Raw genomic sequence first — 18,605 nt, forward strand, 5'->3', positions numbered from 1 at the left:
ACAGCAATCTCCACCTACGGCCATACTACCTTGACAGCGCCCGATCCCGTCAGATCTCGGAAGCTAAGCAGGGTGAGGCTTGATTAGTACTGGGTTGGGAGACTGCCTGGGAATACCAGGTGCTGTAGGGGTTTTTATATTTCGCTTCCCTAATGAAAATATACATGGCATTCCTCGCAGCAAATGAAAATGTTTCATTTCTTGCTACTTTTTTCCCGCAGTGGCAAAGAAATCTATCGTTTTTTCCTCTGAAAGTTCAACACAATGCAACCTTCCAAAATAGAATTCTGACATCAAGAATTCCGTCTATAGTACATTTGAGTGCACCTGTCATTTTCTCAGTCTCTGTGTATGCATGGAGCAAGATATAGGCTCATGGATTTAAGAATGAGAGGATATCATGAGACAGCAATCTCCACCTACGGCCATACTACCTTGAAAGCGCCCGATCCCGTCAGATCTCGGAAGCTAAGCAGGGTGAGGCTTGATTAGTACTGGGTTGGGAGACTGCCTGGGAATACCAGGTGCTGTGGGTGTTTTTATTTTTTGCTTCCCTAATGAAAATATACATGGCATTCCTTGCAGCAAATGAAAATGTTTCATTTTTTACTACTTTTTTCCCGCAGTGGCAAAGAAATATATCGTTTTTTCCTCAGAAAGTTCAACACAATGCAACCTTCCAAAATAGAATTCTGACATCAAGAATTCCGTCTATAGTACATTTGAGTGCACCTGTCATTTTCTCAGTCTCTGTGTATGCATGGAGCAAGATATAGGCTCATGGATTTAAGAATGAGAGGATATCATGAGACAGCAATCTCCACCTACGGCCATACTACCTTGAAAGCGCCCGATCCCGTCAGATCTCGGAAGCTAAGCAGGGTGAGGCTTGATTAGTACTGGGTTGGGAGACTGCCTGGGAATACCAGGTGCTGTAGGGGTTTTTATTTTTCGCTTCCCTAATGAAAATATACATGGCATTCCTCGCAGCAAATGAAAATGTTTCATTTCTTGCTACTTTTTTCCCGGAGTGGCAAAGAAATATATTGTTTTTTCCTCTGAAAGTTCAACACAATGCAACCTTCCAAAATAGAATTCTGACATCAAGAATTCCGTCTATAGTATATTTGAGTGCACCTGTCATTTTCTCAGTCTCTGATTTAATTTCTCCATTTAAGGTAATTCTTCAAGAATGTATTTTTTTAACGGTCACAATAATACACTTATGCCTCCCATGTCATTTAGAAATATATCATACAGGCCTCAGAACACTCAGCATGTTATATGGTGAGCTTGTGGCTCACAGAGTTGGGGTGTGCAGTGTTCAAGCTGATACTTGGAAGAGATAGTGAGTTCAAATCCAAACAGGAGGAGGTTGAATATAGGCACCTCTGAAATTTTTTACTACTTTTTTCCCGCAGTGGCAAAGAAATCTATCGTTTTTTCCTCTGAAAGTTCAACACAATGCAACCTTCCAAAATAGAATTCTGACATCAAGAATTCCGTCTATAGTACATTTGAGTGCACCTGTCATTTTCTCAGTCTCTGTGTATGCATGGAGCAAGATATAGGCTCATGGATTTAAGAATGAGAGGATATCATGAGACAGCAATCTCCACCTACGGCCATACTACCTTGACAGCGCCCGATCCCGTCAGATCTCGGAAGCTAAGCAGGGTGAGGCTTGATTAGTACTGGGTTGGGAGACTGCCTGGGAATACCAGGTGCTGTGGGTGTTTTTATTTTTCGCTTCCCTAATGAAAATATACATGGCATTCCTTGCAGCAAATGAAAATGTTTCATTTTTTACTACTTTTTTCCCGCAGTGGCAAAGAAATCTATCGTTTTTTCCTCTGAAAGTTCAACACAATGCAACCTTCCAAAATAGAATTCTGACATCAAGAATTCCGTCTATAGTACATTTGAGTGCACCTGTCATTTTCTCAGTCTCTGTGTATGCATGGAGCAAGATATAGGCTCATGGATTTAAGAATGAGAGGATATCATGAGACAGCAATCTCCACCTACGGCCATACTACCTTGACAGCGCCCGATCCCGTCAGATCTCGGAAGCTAAGCAGGGTGAGGCTTGATTAGTACTGGGTTGGGAGACTGCCTGGGAATACCAGGTGCTGTAGGGGTTTTTATATTTCGCTTCCCTAATGAAAATATACATGGCATTCCTCGCAGCAAATGAAAATGTTTCATTTCTTGCTACTTTTTTCCCGCAGTGGCAAAGAAATCTATCGTTTTTTCCTCTGAAAGTTCAACACAATGCAACCTTCCAAAATAGAATTCTGACATCAAGAATTCCGTCTATAGTACATTTGAGTGCACCTGTCATTTTCTCAGTCTCTGTGTATGCATGGAGCAAGATATAGGCTCATGGATTTAAGAATGAGAGGATATCATGAGACAGCAATCTCCACCTACGGCCATACTACCTTGAAAGCGCCCGATCCCGTCAGATCTCGGAAGCTAAGCAGGGTGAGGCTTGATTAGTACTGGGTTGGGAGACTGCCTGGGAATACCAGGTGCTGTGGGTGTTTTTATTTTTTGCTTCCCTAATGAAAATATACATGGCATTCCTTGCAGCAAATGAAAATGTTTCATTTTTTACTACTTTTTTCCCGCAGTGGCAAAGAAATATATCGTTTTTTCCTCAGAAAGTTCAACACAATGCAACCTTCCAAAATAGAATTCTGACATCAAGAATTCCGTCTATAGTACATTTGAGTGCACCTGTCATTTTCTCAGTCTCTGTGTATGCATGGAGCAAGATATAGGCTCATGGATTTAAGAATGAGAGGATATCATGAGACAGCAATCTCCACCTACGGCCATACTACCTTGAAAGCGCCCGATCCCGTCAGATCTCGGAAGCTAAGCAGGGTGAGGCTTGATTAGTACTGGGTTGGGAGACTGCCTGGGAATACCAGGTGCTGTAGGGGTTTTTATTTTTCGCTTCCCTAATGAAAATATACATGGCATTCCTCGCAGCAAATGAAAATGTTTCATTTCTTGCTACTTTTTTCCCGGAGTGGCAAAGAAATATATTGTTTTTTCCTCTGAAAGTTCAACACAATGCAACCTTCCAAAATAGAATTCTGACATCAAGAATTCCGTCTATAGTATATTTGAGTGCACCTGTCATTTTCTCAGTCTCTGATTTAATTTCTCCATTTAAGGTAATTCTTCAAGAATGTATTTTTTTAACGGTCACAATAATACACTTATGCCTCCCATGTCATTTAGAAATATATCATACAGGCCTCAGAACACTCAGCATGTTATATGGTGAGCTTGTGGCTCACAGAGTTGGGGTGTGCAGTGTTCAAGCTGATACTTGGAAGAGATAGTGAGTTCAAATCCAAACAGGAGGAGGTTGAATATAGGCACCTCTGAAATTTTTTACTACTTTTTTCCCGCAGTGGCAAAGAAATCTATCGTTTTTTCCTTTGAAAGTTCAACACAATGCAACCTTCCAAAATAGAATTCTGACATCAAGAATTCCGTCTATAGTACATTTGAGTGCACCTGTCATTTTCTCAGTCTCTGTGTATGCATGGAGCAAGATATAGGCTCATGGATTTAAGAATGAGAGGATATCATGAGACAGCAATCTCCACCTACGGCCATACTACCTTGACAGCGCCCGATCCCGTCAGATCTCGGAAGCTAAGCAGGGTGAGGCTTGATTAGTACTGGGTTGGGAGACTGCCTGGGAATACCAGGTGCTGTAGGGGTTTTTATTTTTCGCTTCCCTAATGAAAATATACATGGCATTCCTCGCAGCAAATGAAAATGTTTCATTTCTTGCTACTTTTTTCCCGCAGTGGCAAAGAAATCTATCGTTTTTTCCTCTGAAAGTTCAACACAATGCAACCTTCCAAAATAGAATTCTGACATCAAGAATTCCGTCTATAGTACATTTGAGTGCACCTGTCATTTTCTCAGTCTCTGTGTATGCATGGAGCAAGATATAGGCTCATGGATTTAAGAATGAGAGGATATCATGAGACAGCAATCTCCACCTACGGCCATACTACCTTGAAAGCGCCCGATCCCGTCAGATCTCGGAAGCTAAGCAGGGTGAGGCTTGATTAGTACTGGGTTGGGAGACTGCCTGGGAATACCAGGTGCTGTGGGTGTTTTTATTTTTTGCTTCCCTAATGAAAATATACATGGCATTCCTTGCAGCAAATGAAAATGTTTCATTTTTTACTACTTTTTTCCCGCAGTGGCAAAGAAATATATCGTTTTTTCCTCAGAAAGTTCAACACAATGCAACCTTCCAAAATAGAATTCTGACATCAAGAATTCCGTCTATAGTACATTTGAGTGCACCTGTCATTTTCTCAGTCTCTGTGTATGCATGGAGCAAGATATAGGCTCATGGATTTAAGAATGAGAGGATATCATGAGACAGCAATCTCCACCTACGGCCATACTACCTTGAAAGCGCCCGATCCCGTCAGATCTCGGAAGCTAAGCAGGGTGAGGCTTGATTAGTCCTGGGTTGGGAGACTGCCTGGGAATACCAGGTGCTGTAGGGGTTTTTATTTTTCGCTTCCCTAATGAAAATATACATGGCATTCCTCGCAGCAAATGAAAATGTTTCATTTCTTGCTACTTTTTTCCCGGAGTGGCAAAGAAATATATTGTTTTTTCCTCTGAAAGTTCAACACAATGCAACCTTCCAAAATAGAATTCTGACATCAAGAATTCCGTCTATAGTATATTTGAGTGCACCTGTCATTTTCTCAGTCTCTGATTTAATTTCTCCATTTAAGGTAATTCTTCAAGAATGTATTTTTTTAACGGTCACAATAATACACTTATGCCTCCCATGTCATTTAGAAATATATCATACAGGCCTCAGAACACTCAGCATGTTATATGGTGAGCTTGTGGCTCACAGAGTTGGGGTGTGCAGTGTTCAAGCTGATACTTGGAAGAGATAGTGAGTTCAAATCCAAACAGGAGGAGGTTGAATATAGGCACCTCTGAAATTTTTTACTACTTTTTTCCCGCAGTGGCAAAGAAATCTATCGTTTTTTCCTCTGAAAGTTCAACACAATGCAACCTTCCAAAATAGAATTCTGACATCAAGAATTCCGTCTATAGTACATTTGAGTGCACCTGTCATTTTCTCAGTCTCTGTGTATGCATGGAGCAAGATATAGGCTCATGGATTTAAGAATGAGAGGATATCATGAGACAGCAATCTCCACCTACGGCCATACTACCTTGACAGCGCCCGATCCCGTCAGATCTCGGAAGCTAAGCAGGGTGAGGCTTGATTAGTACTGGGTTGGGAGACTGCCTGGGAATACCAGGTGCTGTAGGGGTTTTTATTTTTCGCTTCCCTAATGAAAATATACATGGCATTCCTCGCAGCAAATGAAAATGTTTCATTTCTTGCTACTTTTTTCCCGCAGTGGCAAAGAAATCTATCGTTTTTTCCTCTGAAAGTTCAACACAATGCAACCTTCCAAAATAGAATTCTGACATCAAGAATTCCGTCTATAGTACATTTGAGTGCACCTGTCATTTTCTCAGTCTCTGTGTATGCATGGAGCAAGATATAGGCTCATGGATTTAAGAATGAGAGGATATCATGAGACAGCAATCTCCACCTACGGCCATACTACCTTGAAAGCGCCCGATCCCGTCAGATCTCGGAAGCTAAGCAGGGTGAGGCTTGATTAGTACTGGGTTGGGAGACTGCCTGGGAATACCAGGTGCTGTGGGTGTTTTTATTTTTTGCTTCCCTAATGAAAATATACATGGCATTCCTTGCAGCAAATGAAAATGTTTCATTTTTTACTACTTTTTTCCCGCAGTGGCAAAGAAATATATCGTTTTTTCCTCAGAAAGTTCAACACAATGCAACCTTCCAAAATAGAATTCTGACATCAAGAATTCCGTCTATAGTACATTTGAGTGCACCTGTCATTTTCTCAGTCTCTGTGTATGCATGGAGCAAGATATAGGCTCATGGATTTAAGAATGAGAGGATATCATGAGACAGCAATCTCCACCTACGGCCATACTACCTTGACAGCGCCCGATCCCGTCAGATCTTGGAAGCTAAGCAGGGTGAGGCTTGATTAGTACTGGGTTGGGAGACTGCCTGGGAATACCAGGTGCTGTAGGGGTTTTTATTTTTCGCTTCCCTAATGAAAATATACATGGCATTCCTCGCAGCAAATGAAAATGTTTCAATTCTTGCTACTTTTTTCCCGCAGTGGCAAAGAAATATATCGTTTTTTCCTCTGAAAGTTCAACACAATGCAACCTTCCAAAATAGAATTCTGACATCAAGAATTCCGTCTATAGTACATTTGAGTGCACCTGTCATTTTCTCAGTCTCTGTGTATGCATGGAGCAAGATATAGGCTCATGGATTTAAGAATGAGAGGATATCATGAGACAGCAATCTCCACCTACGGCCATACTACCTTGACAGCGCCCGATCCCGTCAGATCTCGGAAGCTAAGCAGGGTGAGGCTTGATTAGTACTGGGTTGGGAGACTGCCTGGGAATACCAGGTGCTGTGGGTGTTTTTATTTTTTGCTTCCCTAATGAAAATATACATGGCATTCCTTGCAGCAAATGAAAATGTTTCATTTTTTACTACTTTTTTCCCGCAGTGGCAAAGAAATATATCGTTTTTTCCTCAGAAAGTTCAACACAATGCAACCTTCCAAAATAGAATTCTGACATCAAGAATTCCGTCTATAGTACATTTGAGTGCACCTGTCATTTTCTCAGTCTCTGTGTATGCATGGAGCAAGATATAGGCTCATGGATTTAAGAATGAGAGGATATCATGAGACAGCAATCTCCACCTACGGCCATACTACCTTGAAAGCGCCCGATCCCGTCAGATCTCGGAAGCTAAGCAGGGTGAGGCTTGATTAGTCCTGGGTTGGGAGACTGCCTGGGAATACCAGGTGCTGTAGGGGTTTTTATTTTTCGCTTCCCTAATGAAAATATACATGGCATTCCTCGCAGCAAATGAAAATGTTTCATTTCTTGCTACTTTTTTCCCGGAGTGGCAAAGAAATATATTGTTTTTTCCTCTGAAAGTTCAACACAATGCAACCTTCCAAAATAGAATTCTGACATCAAGAATTCCGTCTATAGTACATTTGAGTGCACCTGTCATTTTCTCAGTCTCTGTGTATGCATGGAGCAAGATATAGGCTCATGGATTTAAGAATGAGAGGATATCATGAGACAGCAATCTCCACCTACGGCCATACTACCTTGACAGCGCCCGATCCCGTCAGATCTCGGAAGCTAAGCAGGGTGAGGCTTGATTAGTACTGGGTTGGGAGACTGCCTGGGAATACCAGGTGCTGTAGGGGTTTTTATTTTTCGCTTCCCTAATGAAAATATACATGGCATTCCTTGCAGCAAATGAAAATGTTTCATTTTTTACTACTTTTTTCCCGCAGTGGCAAAGAAATATATCGTTTTTTCCTCAGAAAGTTCAACACAATGCAACCTTCCAAAATAGAATTCTGACATCAAGAATTCCGTCTATAGTACATTTGAGTGCACCTGTCATTTTCTCAGTCTCTGTGTATGCATGGAGCAAGATATAGGCTCATGGATTTAAGAATGAGAGGATATCATGAGACAGCAATCTCCACCTACGGCCATACTACCTTGAAAGCGCCCGATCCCGTCAGATCTCGGAAGCTAAGCAGGGTGAGGCTTGATTAGTACTGGGTTGGGAGACTGCCTGGGAATACCAGGTGCTGTAGGGGTTTTTATTTTTCGCTTCCCTAATGAAAATATACATGGCATTCCTCGCAGCAAATGAAAATGTTTCATTTCTTGCTACTTTTTTCCCGGAGTGGCAAAGAAATATATTGTTTTTTCCTCTGAAAGTTCAACACAATGCAACCTTCCAAAATAGAATTCTGACATCAAGAATTCCGTCTATAGTATATTTGAGTGCACCTTTCATTTTCTCAGTCTCTGATTTAATTTCTCCATTTAAGGTAATTCTTCAAGAATGTATTTTTTTAACGGTCACAATAATACACCTATGCCTCCCATGTCATTTAGAAATATATCATACAGGCCTCAGAACACTCAGCATGTTATATGGTGAGCTTGTGGCTCACAGAGTTGGGGTGTGCAGTGTTCAAGCTGATACTTGGAAGAGATAGTGAGTTCAAATCCAAACAGGAGGAGGTTGAATATAGGCACCTCTGAAATTTTTTACTACTTTTTTCCCGCAGTGGCAAAGAAATATATCGTTTTTTCCTCTGAAAGTTCAACACAATGCAACCTTCCAAAATAGAATTCTGACATCAAGAATTCCGTCTATAGTACATTTGAGTGCACCTGTCATTTTCTCAGTCTCTGTGTATGCATGGAGCAAGATATAGGCTCATGGATTTAAGAATGAGAGGATATCATGAGACAGCAATCTCCACCTACGGCCATACTACCTTGACAGCGCCCGATCCCGTCAGATCTCGGAAGCTAAGCAGGGTGAGGCTTGATTAGTACTGGGTTGGGAGACTGCCTGGGAATACCAGGTGCTGTAGGGGTTTTTATTTTTCGCTTCCCTAATGAAAATATACATGGCATTCCTCGCAGCAAATGAAAATGTTTCATTTCTTGCTACTTTTTTCCCGCAGTGGCAAAGAAATATATCGTTTTTTCCTCTGAAAGTTCAACACAATGCAACCTTCCAAAATAGAATTCTGACATCAAGAATTCCGTCTATAGTACATTTGAGTGCACCTGTCATTTTCTCAGTCTCTGTGTATGCATGGAGCAAGATATAGGCTCATGGATTTAAGAATGAGAGGATATCATGAGACAGCAATCTCCACCTACGGCCATACTACCTTGACAGCGCCCGATCCCGTCAGATCTCGGAAGCTAAGCAGGGTGAGGCTTGATTAGTACTGGGTTGGGAGACTGCCTGGGAATACCAGGTGCTGTAGGGGTTTTTATTTTTCGCTTCCCTAATGAAAATATACATGGCATTCCTCGCAGCAAATGAAAATGTTTCATTTCTTGCTACTTTTTTCCCGCAGTGGCAAAGAAATATATCGTTTTTTCCTCTGAAAGTTCAACACAATGCAACCTTCCAAAATAGAATTCTGACATCAAGAATTCCGTCTATAGTACATTTGAGTGCACCTGTCATTTTCTCAGTCTCTGTGTATGCATGGAGCAAGATATAGGCTCATGGATTTAAGAATGAGAGGATATCATGAGACAGCAATCTCCACCTACGGCCATACTACCTTGAAAGCGCCCGATCCCGTCAGATCTCGGAAGCTAAGCAGGGTGAGGCTTGATTAGTACTGGGTTGGGAGACTGCCTGGGAATACCAGGTGCTGTGGGTGTTTTTATTTTTTGCTTCCCTAATGAAAATATACATGGCATTCCTTGCAGCAAATGAAAATGTTTCATTTTTTACTACTTTTTTCCCGCAGTGGCAAAGAAATATATCGTTTTTTCCTCAGAAAGTTCAACACAATGCAACCTTCCAAAATAGAATTCTGACATCAAGAATTCCGTCTATAGTACATTTGAGTGCACCTGTCATTTTCTCAGTCTCTGTGTATGCATGGAGCAAGATATAGGCTCATGGATTTAAGAATGAGAGGATATCATGAGACAGCAATCTCCACCTACGGCCATACTACCTTGACAGCGCCCGATCCCGTCAGATCTCGGAAGCTAAGCAGGGTGAGGCTTGATTAGTACTGGGTTGGGAGACTGCCTGGGAATACCAGGTGCTGTAGGGGTTTTTATTTTTCGCTTCCCTAATGAAAATATACATGGCATTCCTCGCAGCAAATGAAAATGTTTCATTTCTTGCTACTTTTTTCCCGCAGTGGCAAAGAAATCTATCGTTTTTTCCTCTGAAAGTTCAACACAATGCAACCTTCCAAAATAGAATTCTGACATCAAGAATTCCGTCTATAGTACATTTGAGTGCACCTGTCATTTTCTCAGTCTCTGTGTATGCATGGAGCAAGATATAGGCTCATGGATTTAAGAATGAGAGGATATCATGAGACAGCAATCTCCACCTACGGCCATACTACCTTGACAGCGCCCGATCCCGTCAGATCTCGGAAGCTAAGCAGGGTGAGGCTTGATTAGTACTGGGTTGGGAGACTGCCTGGGAATACCAGGTGCTGTAGGGGTTTTTATTTTTCGCTTCCCTAATGAAAATATACATGGCATTCCTCGCAGCAAATGAAAATGTTTCATTTCTTGCTACTTTTTTCCCGCAGTGGCAAAGAAATATATCGTTTTTTCCTCTGAAAGTTCAACACAATGCAACCTTCCAAAATAGAATTCTGACATCAAGAATTCCGTCTATAGTACATTTGAGTGCACCTGTCATTTTCTCAGTCTCTGTGTATGCATGGAGCAAGATATAGGCTCATGGATTTAAGAATGAGAGGATATCATGAGACAGCAATCTCCACCTACGGCCATACTACCTTGAAAGCGCCCGATCCCGTCAGATCTCGGAAGCTAAGCAGGGTGAGGCTTGATTAGTACTGGGTTGGGAGACTGCCTGGGAATACCAGGTGCTGTGGGTGTTTTTATTTTTTGCTTCCCTAATGAAAATATACATGGCATTCCTTGCAGCAAATGAAAATGTTTCATTTTTTACTACTTTTTTCCCGCAGTGGCAAAGAAATATATCGTTTTTTCCTCAGAAAGTTCAACACAATGCAACCTTCCAAAATAGAATTCTGACATCAAGAATTCCGTCTATAGTACATTTGAGTGCACCTGTCATTTTCTCAGTCTCTGTGTATGCATGGAGCAAGATATAGGCTCATGGATTTAAGAATGAGAGGATATCATGAGACAGCAATCTCCACCTACGGCCATACTACCTTGACAGCGCCCGATCCCGTCAGATCTCGGAAGCTAAGCAGGGTGAGGCTTGATTAGTACTGGGTTGGGAGACTGCCTGGGAATACCAGGTGCTGTAGGGGTTTTTATTTTTCGCTTCCCTAATGAAAATATACATGGCATTCCTCGCAGCAAATGAAAATGTTTCATTTCTTGCTACTTTTTTCCCGCAGTGGCAAAGAAATCTATCGTTTTTTCCTCTGAAAGTTCAACACAATGCAACCTTCCAAAATAGAATTCTGACATCAAGAATTCCGTCTATAGTACATTTGAGTGCACCTGTCATTTTCTCAGTCTCTGTGTATGCATGGAGCAAGATATAGGCTCATGGATTTAAGAATGAGAGGATATCATGAGACAGCAATCTCCACCTACGGCCATACTACCTTGAAAGCGCCCGATCCCGTCAGATCTCGGAAGCTAAGCAGGGTGAGGCTTGATTAGTACTGGGTTGGGAGACTGCCTGGGAATACCAGGTGCTGTGGGTGTTTTTATTTTTTGCTTCCCTAATGAAAATATACATGGCATTCCTTGCAGCAAATGAAAATGTTTCATTTTTTACTACTTTTTTCCCGCAGTGGCAAAGAAATATATCGTTTTTTCCTCAGAAAGTTCAACACAATGCAACCTTCCAAAATAGAATTCTGACATCAAGAATTCCGTCTATAGTACATTTGAGTGCACCTGTCATTTTCTCAGTCTCTGTGTATGCATGGAGCAAGATATAGGCTCATGGATTTAAGAATGAGAGGATATCATGAGACAGCAATCTCCACCTACGGCCATACTACCTTGACAGCGCCCGATCCCGTCAGATCTTGGAAGCTAAGCAGGGTGAGGCTTGATTAGTACTGGGTTGGGAGACTGCCTGGGAATACCAGGTGCTGTAGGGGTTTTTATTTTTCGCTTCCCTAATGAAAATATACATGGCATTCCTCGCAGCAAATGAAAATGTTTCAATTCTTGCTACTTTTTTCCCGCAGTGGCAAAGAAATATATCGTTTTTTCCTCTGAAAGTTCAACACAATGCAACCTTCCAAAATAGAATTCTGACATCAAGAATTCCGTCTATAGTACATTTGAGTGCACCTGTCATTTTCTCAGTCTCTGTGTATGCATGGAGCAAGATATAGGCTCATGGATTTAAGAATGAGAGGATATCATGAGACAGCAATCTCCACCTACGGCCATACTACCTTGACAGCGCCCGATCCCGTCAGATCTCGGAAGCTAAGCAGGGTGAGGCTTGATTAGTACTGGGTTGGGAGACTGCCTGGGAATACCAGGTGCTGTGGGTGTTTTTATTTTTTGCTTCCCTAATGAAAATATACATGGCATTCCTTGCAGCAAATGAAAATGTTTCATTTTTTACTACTTTTTTCCCGCAGTGGCAAAGAAATATATCGTTTTTTCCTCAGAAAGTTCAACACAATGCAACCTTCCAAAATAGAATTCTGACATCAAGAATTCCGTCTATAGTACATTTGAGTGCACCTGTCATTTTCTCAGTCTCTGTGTATGCATGGAGCAAGATATAGGCTCATGGATTTAAGAATGAGAGGATATCATGAGACAGCAATCTCCACCTACGGCCATACTACCTTGAAAGCGCCCGATCCCGTCAGATCTCGGAAGCTAAGCAGGGTGAGGCTTGATTAGTCCTGGGTTGGGAGACTGCCTGGGAATACCAGGTGCTGTAGGGGTTTTTATTTTTCGCTTCCCTAATGAAAATATACATGGCATTCCTCGCAGCAAATGAAAATGTTTCATTTCTTGCTACTTTTTTCCCGGAGTGGCAAAGAAATATATTGTTTTTTCCTCTGAAAGTTCAACACAATGCAACCTTCCAAAATAGAATTCTGACATCAAGAATTCCGTCTATAGTACATTTGAGTGCACCTGTCATTTTCTCAGTCTCTGTGTATGCATGGAGCAAGATATAGGCTCATGGATTTAAGAATGAGAGGATATCATGAGACAGCAATCTCCACCTACGGCCATACTACCTTGACAGCGCCCGATCCCGTCAGATCTCGGAAGCTAAGCAGGGTGAGGCTTGATTAGTACTGGGTTGGGAGACTGCCTGGGAATACCAGGTGCTGTAGGGGTTTTTATTTTTCGCTTCCCTAATGAAAATATACATGGCATTCCTTGCAGCAAATGAAAATGTTTCATTTTTTACTACTTTTTTCCCGCAGTGGCAAAGAAATATATCGTTTTTTCCTCAGAAAGTTCAACACAATGCAACCTTCCAAAATAGAATTCTGACATCAAGAATTCCGTCTATAGTACATTTGAGTGCACCTGTCATTTTCTCAGTCTCTGTGTATGCATGGAGCAAGATATAGGCTCATGGATTTAAGAATGAGAGGATATCATGAGACAGCAATCTCCACCTACGGCCATACTACCTTGAAAGCGCCCGATCCCGTCAGATCTCGGAAGCTAAGCAGGGTGAGGCTTGATTAGTACTGGGTTGGGAGACTGCCTGGGAATACCAGGTGCTGTAGGGGTTTTTATTTTTCGCTTCCCTAATGAAAATATACATGGCATTCCTCGCAGCAAATGAAAATGTTTCATTTCTTGCTACTTTTTTCCCGGAGTGGCAAAGAAATATATTGTTTTTTCCTCTGAAAGTTCAACACAATGCAACCTTCCAAAATAGAATTCTGACATCAAGAATTCCGTCTATAGTATATTTGAGTGCACCTTTCATTTTCTCAGTCTCTGATTTAATTTCTCCATTTAAGGTAATTCTTCAAGAATGTATTTTTTTAACGGTCACAATAATACACCTATGCCTCCCATGTCATTTAGAAATATATCATACAGGCCTCAGAACACTCAGCATGTTATATGGTGAGCTTGTGGCTCACAGAGTTGGGGTGTGCAGTGTTCAAGCTGATACTTGGAAGAGATAGTGAGTTCAAATCCAAACAGGAGGAGGTTGAATATAGGCACCTCTGAAATTTTTTACTACTTTTTTCCCGCAGTGGCAAAGAAATATATCGTTTTTTCCTCTGAAAGTTCAACACAATGCAACCTTCCAAAATAGAATTCTGACATCAAGAATTCCGTCTATAGTACATTTGAGTGCACCTGTCATTTTCTCAGTCTCTGTGTATGCATGGAGCAAGATATAGGCTCATGGATTTAAGAATGAGAGGATATCATGAGACAGCAATCTCCACCTACGGCCATACTACCTTGACAGCGCCCGATCCCGTCAGATCTCGGAAGCTAAGCAGGGTGAGGCTTGATTAGTACTGGGTTGGGAGACTGCCTGGGAATACCAGGTGCTGTAGGGGTTTTTATTTTTCGCTTCCCTAATGAAAATATACATGGCATTCCTCGCAGCAAATGAAAATGTTTCATTTCTTGCTACTTTTTTCCCGCAGTGGCAAAGAAATATATCGTTTTTTCCTCTGAAAGTTCAACACAATGCAACCTTCCAAAATAGAATTCTGACATCAAGAATTCCGTCTATAGTACATTTGAGTGCACCTGTCATTTTCTCAGTCTCTGTGTATGCATGGAGCAAGATATAGGCTCATGGATTTAAGAATGAGAGGATATCATGAGACAGCAATCTCCACCTACGGCCATACTACCTTGACAGCGCCCGATCCCGTCAGATCTCGGAAGCTAAGCAGGGTGAGGCTTGATTAGTACTGGGTTGGGAGACTGCCTGGGAATACCAGGTGCTGTAGGGGTTTTTATTTTTCGCTTCCCTAATGAAAATATACATGGCATTCCTCGCAGCAAATGAAAATGTTTCATTTCTTGCTACTTTTTTCCCGCAGTGGCAAAGAAATATATCGTTTTTTCCTCTGAAAGTTCAACACAATGCAACCTTCCAAAATAGAATTCTGACATCAAGAATTCCGTCTATAGTACATTTGAGTGCACCTGTCATTTTCTCAGTCTCTGTGTATGCATGGAGCAAGATATAGGCTCATGGATTTAAGAATGAGAGGATATCATGAGACAGCAATCTCCACCTACGGCCATACTACCTTGAAAGCGCCCGATCCCGTCAGATCTCGGAAGCTAAGCAGGGTGAGGCTTGATTAGTACTGGGTTGGGAGACTGCCTGGGAATACCAGGTGCTGTGGGTGTTTTTATTTTTTGCTTCCCTAATGAAAATATACATGGCATTCCTTGCAGCAAATGAAAATGTTTCATTTTTTACTACTTTTTTCCCGCAGTGGCAAAGAAATATATCGTTTTTTCCTCAGAAAGTTCAACACAATGCAACCTTCCAAAATAGAATTCTGACATCAAGAATTCCGTCTATAGTACATTTGAGTGCACCTGTCATTTTCTCAGTCTCTGTGTATGCATGGAGCAAGATATAGGCTCATGGATTTAAGAATGAGAGGATATCATGAGACAGCAATCTCCACCTACGGCCATACTACCTTGACAGCGCCCGATCCCGTCAGATCTCGGAAGCTAAGCAGGGTGAGGCTTGATTAGTACTGGGTTGGGAGACTGCCTGGGAATACCAGGTGCTGTAGGGGTTTTTATTTTTCGCTTCCCTAATGAAAATATACATGGCATTCCTCGCAGCAAATGAAAATGTTTCATTTCTTGCTACTTTTTTCCCGCAGTGGCAAAGAAATCTATCGTTTTTTCCTCTGAAAGTTCAACACAATGCAACCTTCCAAAATAGAATTCTGACATCAAGAATTCCGTCTATAGTACATTTGAGTGCACCTGTCATTTTCTCAGTCTCTGTGTATGCATGGAGCAAGATATAGGCTCATGGATTTAAGAATGAGAGGATATCATGAGACAGCAATCTCCACCTACGGCCATACTACCTTGACAGCGCCCGATCCCGTCAGATCTCGGAAGCTAAGCAGGGTGAGGCTTGATTAGTACTGGGTTGGGAGACTGCCTGGGAATACCAGGTGCTGTAGGGGTTTTTATTTTTCGCTTCCCTAATGAAAATATACATGGCATTCCTCGCAGCAAATGAAAATGTTTCATTTCTTGCTACTTTTTTCCCGCAGTGGCAAAGAAATATATCGTTTTTTCCTCTGAAAGTTCAACACAATGCAACCTTCCAAAATAGAATTCTGACATCAAGAATTCCGTCTATAGTACATTTGAGTGCACCTGTCATTTTCTCAGTCTCTGTGTATGCATGGAGCAAGATATAGGCTCATGGATTTAAGAATGAGAGGATATCATGAGACAGCAATCTCCACCTACGGCCATACTACCTTGAAAGCGCCCGATCCCGTCAGATCTCGGAAGCTAAGCAGGGTGAGGCTTGATTAGTACTGGGTTGGGAGACTGCCTGGGAATACCAGGTGCTGTGGGTGTTTTTATTTTTTGCTTCCCTAATGAAAATATACATGGCATTCCTTGCAGCAAATGAAAATGTTTCATTTTTTACTACTTTTTTCCCGCAGTGGCAAAGAAATATATCGTTTTTTCCTCAGAAAGTTCAACACAATGCAACCTTCCAAAATAGAATTCTGACATCAAGAATTCCGTCTATAGTACATTTGAGTGCACCTGTCATTTTCTCAGTCTCTGTGTATGCATGGAGCAAGATATAGGCTCATGGATTTAAGAATGAGAGGATATCATGAGACAGCAATCTCCACCTACGGCCATACTACCTTGAAAGCGCCCGATCCCGTCAGATCTCGGAAGCTAAGCAGGGTGAGGCTTGATTAGTACTGGGTTGGGAGACTGCCTGGGAATACCAGGTGCTGTAGGGGTTTTTATTTTTCGCTTCCCTAATGAAAATATACATGGCATTCCTCGCAGCAAATGAAAATGTTTCATTTCTTGCTACTTTTTTCCCGCAGTGGCAAAGAAATCTATCGTTTTTTCCTCTGAAAGTTCAACACAATGCAACCTTCCAAAATAGAATTCTGACATCAAGAATTCCGTCTATAGTACATTTGAGTGCACCTGTCATTTTCTCAGTCTCTGTGTATGCATGGAGCAAGATATAGGCTCATGGATTTAAGAATGAGAGGATATCATGAGACAGCAATCTCCACCTACGGCCATACTACCTTGACAGCGCCCGATCCCGTCAGATCTCGGAAGCTAAGCAGGGTGAGGCTTGATTAGTACTGGGTTGGGAGACTGCCTGGGAATACCAGGTGCTGTAGGGGTTTTTATTTTTCGCTTCCCTAATGAAAATATACATGGCATTCCTCGCAGCAAATGAAAATGTTTCATTTCTTGCTACTTTTTTCCCGCAGTGGCAAAGAAATCTATCGTTTTTTCCTCTGAAAGTTCAACACAATGCAACCTTCCAAAATAGAATTCTGACATCAAGAATTCCGTCTATAGTACATTTGAGTGCACCTGTCATTTTCTCAGTCTCTGTGTATGCATGGAGCAAGATATAGGCTCATGGATTTAAGAATGAGAGGATATCATGAGACAGCAATCTCCACCTACGGCCATACTACCTTGACAGCGCCCGATCCCGTCAGATCTCGGAAGCTAAGCAGGGTGAGGCTTGATTAGTACTGGGTTGGGAGACTGCCTGGGAATACCAGGTGCTGTAGGGGTTTTTATTTTTCGCTTCCCTAATGAAAATATACATGGCATTCCTCGCAGCAAATGAAAATGTTTCATTTCTTGCTACTTTTTTCCCGCAGTGGCAAAGAAATCTATCGTTTTTTCCTCTGAAAGTTCAACACAATGCAACCTTCCAAAATAGAATTCTGACATCAAGAATTCCGTCTATAGTACATTTGAGTGCACCTGTCATTTTCTCAGTCTCTGTGTATGCATGGAGCAAGATATAGGCTCATGGATTTAAGAATGAGAGGATATCATGAGACAGCAATCTCCACCTACGGCCATACTACCTTGAAAGCGCCCGATCCCGTCAGATCTCGGAAGCTAAGCAGGGTGAGGCTTGATTAGTACTGGGTTGGGAGACTGCCTGGGAATACCAGGTGCTGTGGGTGTTTTTATTTTTTGCTTCCCTAATGAAAATATACATGGCATTCCTTGCAGCAAATGAAAATGTTTCATTTTTTACTACTTTTTTCCCGCAGTGGCAAAGAAATATATCGTTTTTTCCTCAGAAAGTTCAACACAATGCAACCTTCCAAAATAGAATTCTGACATCAAGAATTCCGTCTATAGTACATTTGAGTGCACCTGTCATTTTCTCAGTCTCTGTGTATGCATGGAGCAAGATATAGGCTCATGGATTTAAGAATGAGAGGATATCATGAGACAGCAATCTCCACCTACGGCCATACTACCTTGAAAGCGCCCGATCCCGTCAGATCTCGGAAGCTAAGCAGGGTGAGGCTTGATTAGTCCTGGGTTGGGAGACTGCCTGGGAATACCAGGTGCTGTAGGGGTTTTTATTTTTCGCTTCCCTAATGAAAATATACATGGCATTCCTCGCAGCAAATGAAAATGTTTCATTTCTTGCTACTTTTTTCCCGGAGTGGCAAAGAAATATATTGTTTTTTCCTCTGAAAGTTCAACACAATGCAACCTTCCAAAATAGAATTCTGACATCAAGAATTCCGTCTATAGTATATTTGAGTGCACCTGTCATTTTCTCAGTCTCTGATTTAATTTCTCCATTTAAGGTAATTCTTCAAGAATGTATTTTTTTAACGGTCACAATAATACACTTATGCCTCCCATGTCATTTAGAAATATATCATACAGGCCTC

The 18,605-nt window shown here is 41.7% G+C and overlaps 41 non-coding genes across 41 annotated transcripts; all 41 read left to right on the forward strand.

Moving 5' to 3' along the window:
* The first annotated feature begins 12 nt into the window (after nucleotides 1-12).
* Nucleotides 13-131, forward strand: LOC142481807 (5S ribosomal RNA). Its single transcript, XR_012796064.1, has one exon. It is a non-coding gene; the product is annotated as a 5S ribosomal RNA (ribosomal RNA).
* Nucleotides 132-417: 286 nt separating this feature from the next.
* Nucleotides 418-536, forward strand: LOC142482843 (5S ribosomal RNA). The gene has a single exon (XR_012797043.1). It is a non-coding gene; the product is annotated as a 5S ribosomal RNA (ribosomal RNA).
* A 286-nt stretch (nucleotides 537-822) lies between these two features.
* Nucleotides 823-941, forward strand: LOC142482682 (5S ribosomal RNA). Its single transcript, XR_012796888.1, has one exon. It is a non-coding gene; the product is annotated as a 5S ribosomal RNA (ribosomal RNA).
* Nucleotides 942-1,617: 676 nt separating this feature from the next.
* On the forward strand, nucleotides 1,618-1,736 carry LOC142482884 (5S ribosomal RNA). The gene has a single exon (XR_012797083.1). It is a non-coding gene; the product is annotated as a 5S ribosomal RNA (ribosomal RNA).
* Nucleotides 1,737-2,022: 286 nt separating this feature from the next.
* LOC142481808 (5S ribosomal RNA) lies at nucleotides 2,023-2,141 on the forward strand. Its single transcript, XR_012796065.1, has one exon. It is a non-coding gene; the product is annotated as a 5S ribosomal RNA (ribosomal RNA).
* Nucleotides 2,142-2,427: 286 nt separating this feature from the next.
* On the forward strand, nucleotides 2,428-2,546 carry LOC142482855 (5S ribosomal RNA). Its single transcript, XR_012797054.1, has one exon. It is a non-coding gene; the product is annotated as a 5S ribosomal RNA (ribosomal RNA).
* Nucleotides 2,547-2,832: 286 nt separating this feature from the next.
* On the forward strand, nucleotides 2,833-2,951 carry LOC142482683 (5S ribosomal RNA). The gene has a single exon (XR_012796889.1). It is a non-coding gene; the product is annotated as a 5S ribosomal RNA (ribosomal RNA).
* A 676-nt stretch (nucleotides 2,952-3,627) lies between these two features.
* LOC142481810 (5S ribosomal RNA) lies at nucleotides 3,628-3,746 on the forward strand. Its single transcript, XR_012796067.1, has one exon. It is a non-coding gene; the product is annotated as a 5S ribosomal RNA (ribosomal RNA).
* Nucleotides 3,747-4,032: 286 nt separating this feature from the next.
* On the forward strand, nucleotides 4,033-4,151 carry LOC142482866 (5S ribosomal RNA). Its single transcript, XR_012797065.1, has one exon. It is a non-coding gene; the product is annotated as a 5S ribosomal RNA (ribosomal RNA).
* Nucleotides 4,152-4,437: 286 nt separating this feature from the next.
* On the forward strand, nucleotides 4,438-4,556 carry LOC142482397 (5S ribosomal RNA). Its single transcript, XR_012796635.1, has one exon. It is a non-coding gene; the product is annotated as a 5S ribosomal RNA (ribosomal RNA).
* Nucleotides 4,557-5,232: 676 nt separating this feature from the next.
* Nucleotides 5,233-5,351, forward strand: LOC142481811 (5S ribosomal RNA). Its single transcript, XR_012796068.1, has one exon. It is a non-coding gene; the product is annotated as a 5S ribosomal RNA (ribosomal RNA).
* Nucleotides 5,352-5,637: 286 nt separating this feature from the next.
* LOC142482877 (5S ribosomal RNA) lies at nucleotides 5,638-5,756 on the forward strand. The gene has a single exon (XR_012797076.1). It is a non-coding gene; the product is annotated as a 5S ribosomal RNA (ribosomal RNA).
* Nucleotides 5,757-6,042: 286 nt separating this feature from the next.
* Nucleotides 6,043-6,161, forward strand: LOC142482456 (5S ribosomal RNA). Its single transcript, XR_012796692.1, has one exon. It is a non-coding gene; the product is annotated as a 5S ribosomal RNA (ribosomal RNA).
* Nucleotides 6,162-6,447: 286 nt separating this feature from the next.
* LOC142482885 (5S ribosomal RNA) lies at nucleotides 6,448-6,566 on the forward strand. The gene has a single exon (XR_012797084.1). It is a non-coding gene; the product is annotated as a 5S ribosomal RNA (ribosomal RNA).
* Nucleotides 6,567-6,852: 286 nt separating this feature from the next.
* Nucleotides 6,853-6,971, forward strand: LOC142482398 (5S ribosomal RNA). The gene has a single exon (XR_012796636.1). It is a non-coding gene; the product is annotated as a 5S ribosomal RNA (ribosomal RNA).
* Nucleotides 6,972-7,257: 286 nt separating this feature from the next.
* LOC142481812 (5S ribosomal RNA) lies at nucleotides 7,258-7,376 on the forward strand. Its single transcript, XR_012796069.1, has one exon. It is a non-coding gene; the product is annotated as a 5S ribosomal RNA (ribosomal RNA).
* Nucleotides 7,377-7,662: 286 nt separating this feature from the next.
* LOC142482684 (5S ribosomal RNA) lies at nucleotides 7,663-7,781 on the forward strand. Its single transcript, XR_012796890.1, has one exon. It is a non-coding gene; the product is annotated as a 5S ribosomal RNA (ribosomal RNA).
* A 676-nt stretch (nucleotides 7,782-8,457) lies between these two features.
* Nucleotides 8,458-8,576, forward strand: LOC142481813 (5S ribosomal RNA). Its single transcript, XR_012796070.1, has one exon. It is a non-coding gene; the product is annotated as a 5S ribosomal RNA (ribosomal RNA).
* Nucleotides 8,577-8,862: 286 nt separating this feature from the next.
* Nucleotides 8,863-8,981, forward strand: LOC142481814 (5S ribosomal RNA). The gene has a single exon (XR_012796071.1). It is a non-coding gene; the product is annotated as a 5S ribosomal RNA (ribosomal RNA).
* A 286-nt stretch (nucleotides 8,982-9,267) lies between these two features.
* Nucleotides 9,268-9,386, forward strand: LOC142482888 (5S ribosomal RNA). The gene has a single exon (XR_012797087.1). It is a non-coding gene; the product is annotated as a 5S ribosomal RNA (ribosomal RNA).
* Nucleotides 9,387-9,672: 286 nt separating this feature from the next.
* LOC142481815 (5S ribosomal RNA) lies at nucleotides 9,673-9,791 on the forward strand. Its single transcript, XR_012796072.1, has one exon. It is a non-coding gene; the product is annotated as a 5S ribosomal RNA (ribosomal RNA).
* Nucleotides 9,792-10,077: 286 nt separating this feature from the next.
* LOC142481816 (5S ribosomal RNA) lies at nucleotides 10,078-10,196 on the forward strand. Its single transcript, XR_012796073.1, has one exon. It is a non-coding gene; the product is annotated as a 5S ribosomal RNA (ribosomal RNA).
* A 286-nt stretch (nucleotides 10,197-10,482) lies between these two features.
* LOC142482900 (5S ribosomal RNA) lies at nucleotides 10,483-10,601 on the forward strand. Its single transcript, XR_012797099.1, has one exon. It is a non-coding gene; the product is annotated as a 5S ribosomal RNA (ribosomal RNA).
* Nucleotides 10,602-10,887: 286 nt separating this feature from the next.
* On the forward strand, nucleotides 10,888-11,006 carry LOC142481817 (5S ribosomal RNA). Its single transcript, XR_012796074.1, has one exon. It is a non-coding gene; the product is annotated as a 5S ribosomal RNA (ribosomal RNA).
* A 286-nt stretch (nucleotides 11,007-11,292) lies between these two features.
* LOC142482911 (5S ribosomal RNA) lies at nucleotides 11,293-11,411 on the forward strand. Its single transcript, XR_012797110.1, has one exon. It is a non-coding gene; the product is annotated as a 5S ribosomal RNA (ribosomal RNA).
* Nucleotides 11,412-11,697: 286 nt separating this feature from the next.
* On the forward strand, nucleotides 11,698-11,816 carry LOC142482457 (5S ribosomal RNA). Its single transcript, XR_012796693.1, has one exon. It is a non-coding gene; the product is annotated as a 5S ribosomal RNA (ribosomal RNA).
* Nucleotides 11,817-12,102: 286 nt separating this feature from the next.
* LOC142482886 (5S ribosomal RNA) lies at nucleotides 12,103-12,221 on the forward strand. Its single transcript, XR_012797085.1, has one exon. It is a non-coding gene; the product is annotated as a 5S ribosomal RNA (ribosomal RNA).
* A 286-nt stretch (nucleotides 12,222-12,507) lies between these two features.
* On the forward strand, nucleotides 12,508-12,626 carry LOC142482399 (5S ribosomal RNA). Its single transcript, XR_012796637.1, has one exon. It is a non-coding gene; the product is annotated as a 5S ribosomal RNA (ribosomal RNA).
* Nucleotides 12,627-12,912: 286 nt separating this feature from the next.
* LOC142481818 (5S ribosomal RNA) lies at nucleotides 12,913-13,031 on the forward strand. The gene has a single exon (XR_012796075.1). It is a non-coding gene; the product is annotated as a 5S ribosomal RNA (ribosomal RNA).
* Nucleotides 13,032-13,317: 286 nt separating this feature from the next.
* On the forward strand, nucleotides 13,318-13,436 carry LOC142482685 (5S ribosomal RNA). The gene has a single exon (XR_012796891.1). It is a non-coding gene; the product is annotated as a 5S ribosomal RNA (ribosomal RNA).
* A 676-nt stretch (nucleotides 13,437-14,112) lies between these two features.
* LOC142481819 (5S ribosomal RNA) lies at nucleotides 14,113-14,231 on the forward strand. Its single transcript, XR_012796076.1, has one exon. It is a non-coding gene; the product is annotated as a 5S ribosomal RNA (ribosomal RNA).
* A 286-nt stretch (nucleotides 14,232-14,517) lies between these two features.
* On the forward strand, nucleotides 14,518-14,636 carry LOC142481822 (5S ribosomal RNA). The gene has a single exon (XR_012796078.1). It is a non-coding gene; the product is annotated as a 5S ribosomal RNA (ribosomal RNA).
* Nucleotides 14,637-14,922: 286 nt separating this feature from the next.
* LOC142482922 (5S ribosomal RNA) lies at nucleotides 14,923-15,041 on the forward strand. The gene has a single exon (XR_012797121.1). It is a non-coding gene; the product is annotated as a 5S ribosomal RNA (ribosomal RNA).
* Nucleotides 15,042-15,327: 286 nt separating this feature from the next.
* On the forward strand, nucleotides 15,328-15,446 carry LOC142481823 (5S ribosomal RNA). Its single transcript, XR_012796079.1, has one exon. It is a non-coding gene; the product is annotated as a 5S ribosomal RNA (ribosomal RNA).
* A 286-nt stretch (nucleotides 15,447-15,732) lies between these two features.
* LOC142481824 (5S ribosomal RNA) lies at nucleotides 15,733-15,851 on the forward strand. The gene has a single exon (XR_012796080.1). It is a non-coding gene; the product is annotated as a 5S ribosomal RNA (ribosomal RNA).
* A 286-nt stretch (nucleotides 15,852-16,137) lies between these two features.
* LOC142482934 (5S ribosomal RNA) lies at nucleotides 16,138-16,256 on the forward strand. Its single transcript, XR_012797132.1, has one exon. It is a non-coding gene; the product is annotated as a 5S ribosomal RNA (ribosomal RNA).
* Nucleotides 16,257-16,542: 286 nt separating this feature from the next.
* On the forward strand, nucleotides 16,543-16,661 carry LOC142482686 (5S ribosomal RNA). The gene has a single exon (XR_012796892.1). It is a non-coding gene; the product is annotated as a 5S ribosomal RNA (ribosomal RNA).
* A 286-nt stretch (nucleotides 16,662-16,947) lies between these two features.
* LOC142481825 (5S ribosomal RNA) lies at nucleotides 16,948-17,066 on the forward strand. The gene has a single exon (XR_012796081.1). It is a non-coding gene; the product is annotated as a 5S ribosomal RNA (ribosomal RNA).
* Nucleotides 17,067-17,352: 286 nt separating this feature from the next.
* On the forward strand, nucleotides 17,353-17,471 carry LOC142481826 (5S ribosomal RNA). The gene has a single exon (XR_012796082.1). It is a non-coding gene; the product is annotated as a 5S ribosomal RNA (ribosomal RNA).
* A 286-nt stretch (nucleotides 17,472-17,757) lies between these two features.
* LOC142482945 (5S ribosomal RNA) lies at nucleotides 17,758-17,876 on the forward strand. Its single transcript, XR_012797143.1, has one exon. It is a non-coding gene; the product is annotated as a 5S ribosomal RNA (ribosomal RNA).
* A 286-nt stretch (nucleotides 17,877-18,162) lies between these two features.
* On the forward strand, nucleotides 18,163-18,281 carry LOC142482400 (5S ribosomal RNA). The gene has a single exon (XR_012796638.1). It is a non-coding gene; the product is annotated as a 5S ribosomal RNA (ribosomal RNA).
* The last annotated feature ends 324 nt before the right edge of the window (nucleotides 18,282-18,605 follow it).

Source organism: Ascaphus truei, unplaced genomic scaffold (genome assembly GCF_040206685.1).
Source record: "Ascaphus truei isolate aAscTru1 unplaced genomic scaffold, aAscTru1.hap1 HAP1_SCAFFOLD_282, whole genome shotgun sequence".
NCBI classification, from domain to species: Eukaryota; Metazoa; Chordata; class Amphibia; order Anura; family Ascaphidae; genus Ascaphus; species Ascaphus truei.